We start from the raw sequence: 7,784 nt of genomic DNA, 5'->3' as shown, positions 1-7,784 counted from the left end.
ATTAGTCTAGGCAATTTAAATTGGCCACATAATAGTTGCATTTTCAGGCCCAAAAGGCATTGGCAAACCAACCGCAGTTAGTGTTTACACTCACCCTCTCTCACGCCCACACACTACAGTGACCTATCTTAGCAACACAAAATAATGTGTGACATCAGAGATAAACAAACAGCATTGCAATAACTAATGAAACTGTTTTGTTTGTGTATTATAGTGCATTCTTGAGGTAGGTTCACCAGGTCTGAAAAGCACACTACAAAGAAGAAAATGTAAGGGAAAGACCATGGAAATCACTATAGTGATTATAGTGAATTAACATTTTTGTTTTATTGTTCAGTTTTCAAAACTGTCTCCTTACCATCCCCAGATTTGGAATGATAAATTTATAATGATGATTTATAATTTGAGCTGCCTGTCGGGTATGATTTTATGAAATCTAAATTTCACTTTGCAAATAAGTACGTACAATAACATGCAATTTTGGGTATCAAACATAAATATAGAGAGGCAAAAGTAAAGCTTTAATTATATTCACCTTATAAAAGGGATTCATCTTCTTTAAAGCGTCTACAGCCACATGATTCTCCACCTTCAGAAATCCATTCATCCATGCATTCTCTGAATTCACTCATCAAAAATGTTATCAGACTGAATGGTTTATCTTCACCAAGGAAGCTGAAGATCCACCGTAAGCGATTGTAGGGGATGACCGACATGAGGCAATACACTATCTATTCATTATCTACATAAAACCGTCCTTTTCCAAGCCAGGGCTTTTATTCTGGTAGCCAATGAGCCACATTTGGTCCATTAGTCATTTTTATGAAAGCCCTTTAATTAATTTTCAAGAAAGCATCAGCCAGCTGGATACATTGAAGAGCTTTACACTCAGCAATATCAGCAAAATCCTGACTAGAGTGAATTGCATAGTTCAGCCACACACTATAGACAGCCTTATCTGTGTTTGGAAAGAGGCAGAGCAAGACACAAGACTGGTTTGAAGCAAATGCTGATACTATGAGGCCAGTAATCTAACAGAAATGTGATGCTTTTGCAGCTTATAAGTGCTCCCCAAGTAAGGAGAACTTGAATGCTCTCCAGACCGCAAGAAGCATCGTACAGAGAGCTGCCCGCCATTGCGTTAACAACCGCTGGCTCAGTCTCTGCTCCCGCATACAACTCGCCTTTGACACAGGCAACATCAGGGGTGTCTACGATGGGATAAAGGAAGCAGTTGGCGCAACAGAAAAAGACTGCACCTCTCAAATCCTCCTCAGGCGAGATCATCAAGAACAAGGAGAAACAAATGGAACGCTGGGTAGAACATTACTCAGAGCTCTATAGCCGTGAAAATACAGTGACCCAAGAGGCCCTGGATACTGCAAAGACCCTTCAGACTCTGGATGAACTTGATGCAGAACCTACACTAGAGGAGCTGAGCAAAGCTCTCGACGAGCTTTCTACTGCAAAAGCCCCAGGCTCTGATGGAATCCCTGCTGAGATCCTCAAATGTGCCAAAAGTCTACTTCTCCCCCACCTATACAGTCTGCTCTGCTTGTGCTGGAAGGAAGGATCTGTACCTCAGGACATGAGAGATGCCAACATCGTGACTCTGTATAAGAATAAAGGCGACAGAAGCGATTGTAACAACTATCGTGGTATCTCCCTACTCAGCACAGTTGGTAAGCTTTTTGCTCGTGTTGTACTGAAGCGTCTTCAACTCGCAGAGACAGTGTACCCTGAGTCCCAGTGTGGTTTTCGCGCTGGCATATCCACAATTGACATGGTGTTCTCGCTACGACAGCTACAGGAGAAATGCAGGGAGCAAGGAAAGCCCCTCTACATTGCTTTTATCGACCTCACCAAGGCATTCGACCTGGTGAGCAGAGAAGGCCTATTCCAAGTCCTGGAGAATATAGGCTGTTCACCTTCCCTCCTGAGCATCGTCAAGTCCTTCCATGACAATACGAAAGGCACCATCTCCTTTGACGGCTCCTCATCCTATCCTTTTGACATCCGAAGCGGTGTTAAACAAGGATGCGTACTGGCTCCTACCCTCTTCGGACACTTCTTTGCTGTCCTCCTGAATCATGCATTTGGACAGAGTACGGAAGGGATATACCTCCGGACAAGATCAGATGGAAAGCTGTTCAACCTCGCTAGACTGAGGGCCAAGACAAAGACAAGGGAAGTCACATTGAGAGACTTCCTTTTTGCTGATGATGCAGCAGTAACAACTCATGATGAAGTCAGCCTTCAGCGTCTTCTAGACCGCTTCTCTGAAGCCTGTAAGGCCTTCGGCCTGACCATAAGCCTGAAGAAGACTAATGTGTTGGGCCAGGATGTGGAAAGCGCACCACACATCAGCATCAACAACTACGAGTTGGAAGTAGTCCACGACTTTACCTATTTAGGCTCTACCATCTCCGACAACTTGTCCCTGGATGTGGAGCTAAACAAGAGAATTGGAAAGGCAGCCACAACCTTTGCGCGCCTTCAAAAGAGAGTATGGACAAACCCCAAACTGACTGAACAGACCAAGTCTCGGGTCTACCAGGCATGTGTCTTGAGCACCCTCCTCTATGCAAGTGAATCATGGACATTACGTGCACACCAAATGAAGAGGCTCCATGCCTTCCACATGCGCAGCCTCAGGCGCATCCTAAACATAACGTGGAAAGACAAGGTCACAAACAGCGAGGTCCTGGGCCGCGTCAACATGCCTTCTATGGCCACCCTGTTAACTCAGAGACAACTACGTTGGCTCGGCCACGTACGTCGGATGGAAGAAGGCAGAATCCCCAAAGACCTCCTGTACGGCGAGCTGTCATCAGGGAAAAGACCAGTTGGTCGCCCTCAGCTTCGCTTCAAAGATGTCTGTAAACGTGACCTGAAAGCAACTGGCATAGACCCCGACACATGGGAAAATGTGTCACGACCAGAGCGTGGTGGAAGAGAGAACCCAAGCGCTGGCAGGCAGTGAAGGGGTTAACAACAAGACTTTATTCCAAAAAAACACAACACAAAACACCCTCGATGGGGGAAAAACGAAACTAAGAATTATAACTAAAACAAGAGACTTCCCACGAGGGGGCAAAATGAAAACAAGACAAATAAACCAAACTCAAAGACACGACCAAACGTCTAAAATCATAAAAGGCACAAAACTCACAAACACGAACACGAACAGGAACACGGGTAAGCACAGGAACATGAACACTAACAAAATCCAGGACACCGCAATACACGCACATACATAATACACAGTACAATCCAAGAGCACAAGACAAAGAAACAAGAGGGTATTTAAAGGGAAGACAAACGAGGGATAACGACACAGGGCAGGTGTGGGTAATTAAACACTTAGGGAAGGATAACGAGGAAACGAGATGGCGGGAACAGAGACGAGACACTGGAAAAACACATGAGAGGTATAAACATCTCATGGTCTTCCCACATAAAACCCAAGGACTCTGCCCCGATCCCACCACACGACTAGAATTTCATAAACAAGACGGTGGGACCGTGACAAAATGCTGCAGATGAAAGAGACACTTGGAAACAGCTGGTGCGCAAAGGACTCGCCCACTTCGAAGAGCAGCAACTACAGCATGCTGAGTCTAAACGTGCTACTCGGAAGGCTAGGCTGCACACAGACCGGTCCTTATCCGCCTTCATCTGTACCAAGTGCCGCAGAGACTGTCACTCACGCGTTGGACTGTACAGTCACAGCAGACGCTGTTCTGCTCTAAATTTCTAAGACTGAGAGCGCTCTACTCCATGATCCATCGGGACCGATGGATGCCTATAATATAGACATGTATATTTGATCTTTAAACAATCACTAATGTATTTGCTCTACACATCATCTTTCACCTTAAAAATATTGTATATATTTTAAACATTTACCAATTCAACATTTACAAAATCTTTTAAATATGAAACAAAGTTAAATAAGCTATAAAGCATAAAAAAGGAAAAATGAAAGCTGTGTCATTATCCATATTAGATTCTTTAACAAACAGGAAAAAAAACAAGAAATAATGCAAACTTTGTTTGTATTGTAGTTTGTAAGCTAAATCAGTTTTGGTTTCCATAGTAACTAATCTCAAGAGTGAGAAAAAGTCCTAGTGGGCCACGCATCGTTTAAACCAGGGGCTGGTAATACTATCACTGTACAAAAATTCCGTACAAAACGGTAATATTCTGGCAGCTGGGGCACCAAAAAATACAGTAAAATAAAAAATTGTTGAAAAGCAAACCTATGTGTTTTTCATGTTATTTTACACCTGACTTTTGCAGTCTATATCTGTAATTTGACTTTTTTTACCGTATTTCAAATACTGTATATGTGAAAATTCTGTAAAATTACAGTTTTCTAAAAGTGGACATGAACTGTGTCAGCAATCTAAAATTAGCTAACACGTAATTGATTTAGAAACTGAGAATGCAACGCTAATGTCTTTTGGGGGGGGTTGGGTTGCGCTTATATTGCAAAGACTAAAAGTTTAATTAACACTTTACAATAAGGTGCTATTAGTTAACATTAGTAAAAGCATAAGCGAACATTAGCTAACAATGAACAATTTCGTTTTTCTGCATTTCTTAATCCTTTTCAATGTTATTTCATGTCAATACAGTTATCCATGTTAGTTCATGGTGCATTAACTAACGCTAACAGTGAGAACGTTTGATTTTAATAATGTATTAATAAATGCTGAAATTAACATGAATTAATATGAATAAATGCTGTAGAAGTATTGTTCATTGTTAGTTCATGTTAGCTAATGCATTAACTAATTGTTAACAAATAGCACCTTTATTGTAAAGTGTAACCAAAGTTTCTTGAAAAGACTTCAGTGGGACCCATCCATCTTTCTTCCTAACAATGTTATGAAGAAAATAATTTTACCTTTCTTTTCAGTCTTATTGGAAATAATGGTAAAATATTGGTAAACAAGACTCGCATTGAGTTCCAAGCTAAATCTCTCCAGCCCCTATTTGACCGTCTGAAAATCACAATTTCATCAGATCACACCAGTCAGTATAGAGCCGCTATGAAAAAGAAGAGCGTAACACTATAACATCCCCAGGCTACCCATATATTTCTACAACAATTGTCCTCTGTTTCATGACAATGACCTGAGGTTAAGCAGTTTAGAAGAGTTAATCTGCAGAATCTGCTCAGACAAAAACACTGAAATTGACTCATTAACAGACAAAGGGTTTTTTGTCCTTTCAAAATTCCATTCAATAGCAGGCGATTTATAAAAACCTTGTTTTCTTATTATTTTTAAAATGGCAGCTGACATCATTGCGATCACAGAGATACTGAAGACAGCTGCGGAGACAGATGTTTGCATGCAGGGTGTTGCTTATAGTATAGTTATAGTAAAGTATAGTTCACCAAAAAATAAAAATTCTGTGGAACACAAAATGTAAAGTCAGGAAATGTCAGTCACTATTCAATAAAAATACAAGTGAAAATAAAAATAAAAGTGAACAAAGGCTGTGAATAAAATCGTGAGAAGAAAAAATTACATAATATAACATTGTTTAATGGAAACGCCATCATTCTGCAAATATTTTTTAATCGACATTTAGAAAATATCTCTTAAGTTTCGCGCAAATCTGTAATGGAAACTTTGCAAATGACTCTCATTCTTTCACTCTTTGAACACACACGAAAAAATGCTTACTGATAAACATACTGATACATATATTTCAAAACAAATTTAAACTCAAGTTCCAAACATAGGTTTGGGAGGAGCCTGATCATACAGTTTTGTCTAACATTTGCAAACATATTTAAGCAGCCACCTCTTTTGCGATATATATACCTCCACCACCCCGACTCCTCCCATTGTCAAAACAACCTATTTTTCATTATTAGTATTATTTTGTTAGACTGAATGGGTGGGTTAAAATACTGTAGTCATATAGATGCTCTCTAAACATCAAATTCCTTAAGCATCAGAACTCAGTAACATTTAATCAAAATTATCAAAAATATATATATGTTTTGTTCTAATTTGCTAGCTGGACTGAAACGTTTGAGAACCACCAATCGGCCACCTTCTGTACCATCATCTTAAACATGTTCAAAACATGCCCAAGCATAAAGGCCATTGCACATTGAGTCCGAAATTTGCGTCCGAAATTTCTGCACGTTAAAAAATAAATACGACCTCACGTTGTGTCAATCACATTTACACACACATTTTCTGCATTTTTCGCATCCGTAGCAAGCATTTTGAGAGACGTTTTGACAATTCAGAGACACCGTACAATTGAGCGCCAAATACAAAAAAAATGCATGCGAAAATTTCGGACTGTATGTGCAAAGACCTTAATGGTCCATGCACCCTCTCAGATCCCTGGGATTTCTGACCTGAATTCACCCAGAACATTGGCACACATTCAAAAGTACTAACTGATTTTGGAGCCCCAGACTGGCAAGGGCCTTCAAAGACTACACAGACGTCTCAAACCAGCTGACTCAAAACAACTCAATTTTGGTCATGCTGTCATTCCTCTTGACGATTTCCTTGTGACTTGTTTCCTTGTGACTTATTTCTGTCAGAGGTCTGTCCCTGCATCATGTCAATGAAAAAAATCTACTCTGTTAGCACAAACTGTTCTGCCATCTATCTGATTTTATTAGCAATTTAATGGAAAAAAATGCTGGTTACAATGACAGTGGATAGCAATCATTATATGATTTGTGGTTCTGTGTTTGCTGAGGAAAAAAGTTTAGATCACAGCTTTTTTGTTAGAAGGTCAATGGTCTGTCCCAAGGCCATGAAAGTCTGGTTAACTGTCTCTGATTAAATGGTCGACAAGGCCATTATCTTAACAGGAAGTTGAGTTTCTTGGGTCCTTAATAGAGATGCAACGAAACTAAATATCTCCACTGATACCGATAGCCGATTATCTTGCCAAAACAGATTCTGAAGGTTAAATGAATATTTCTGAACTTTCTGAATATTATCAATATTATAAATTCATATCATGACCATTAATATAGAACATTAAACTGGTGATGTTTCTTAACATTTTCTAACTGCCGAGCACAAATTCATTGCATTTCCCTGTCCTCTTTTGATATATCGGCCCTGATCCTCGACTGTTTTTAAACTATCGGCCCATAGTGTGAAAATGTGCTTTTATCGGCCGATACCGATTATTGGCCGATATATCAGTGCATCTCTAGTTCTTAAAACTTGCATGAAACGAAGAATGAAATCAGCCAATTTCAAGCATTTTAATTGCAAGTTAAAGAGCTGGAAAGTAACAGCTATGCAGTGAATGCAGTGACTCTAAATATATTCTTTAGAGATTTCTTAAAAGTTTATCTATTAATAACCTTAATGTACCCCACCCAGAGGTTGCTGGGTGGCCCATTTCAATCCAGTCAACAGTCAGGCAGCCAGAAGTGAAAATGATGCTAAAATAAAAATCCAGTTCAAGTGTAAATGAACTTTCAGAACATCTAGGTGAGGCCAGATTAATATCCATCCTTGAACTATAAAAATATGTCCTCTGTCTTTCTCGGCCAGCCAGGAATAAAGTCTTTCTTACATCATAGTTCAGTCTGAGAGCTGTGGATGGTTCCAACAGAAATTTGAAGGCATGGATGACTGTCAATGTTTAGAAATGTTACCATAAAGTATTCTCAAAAATGCAATACTTAGTAGCTGATCACTGATAGAAAACCAGAGGAAGTCATCAGAATGATGAACAATATAACATGATCAAAAGTTGATTATTTGTTGTGCATTGAC

Source organism: Triplophysa rosa, linkage group LG24 (assembly GCF_024868665.1).
Source record: "Triplophysa rosa linkage group LG24, Trosa_1v2, whole genome shotgun sequence".
Taxonomy (NCBI): Eukaryota; Metazoa; Chordata; class Actinopteri; order Cypriniformes; family Nemacheilidae; genus Triplophysa; species Triplophysa rosa.
This window is presented reverse-complemented; position numbering follows the sequence as displayed.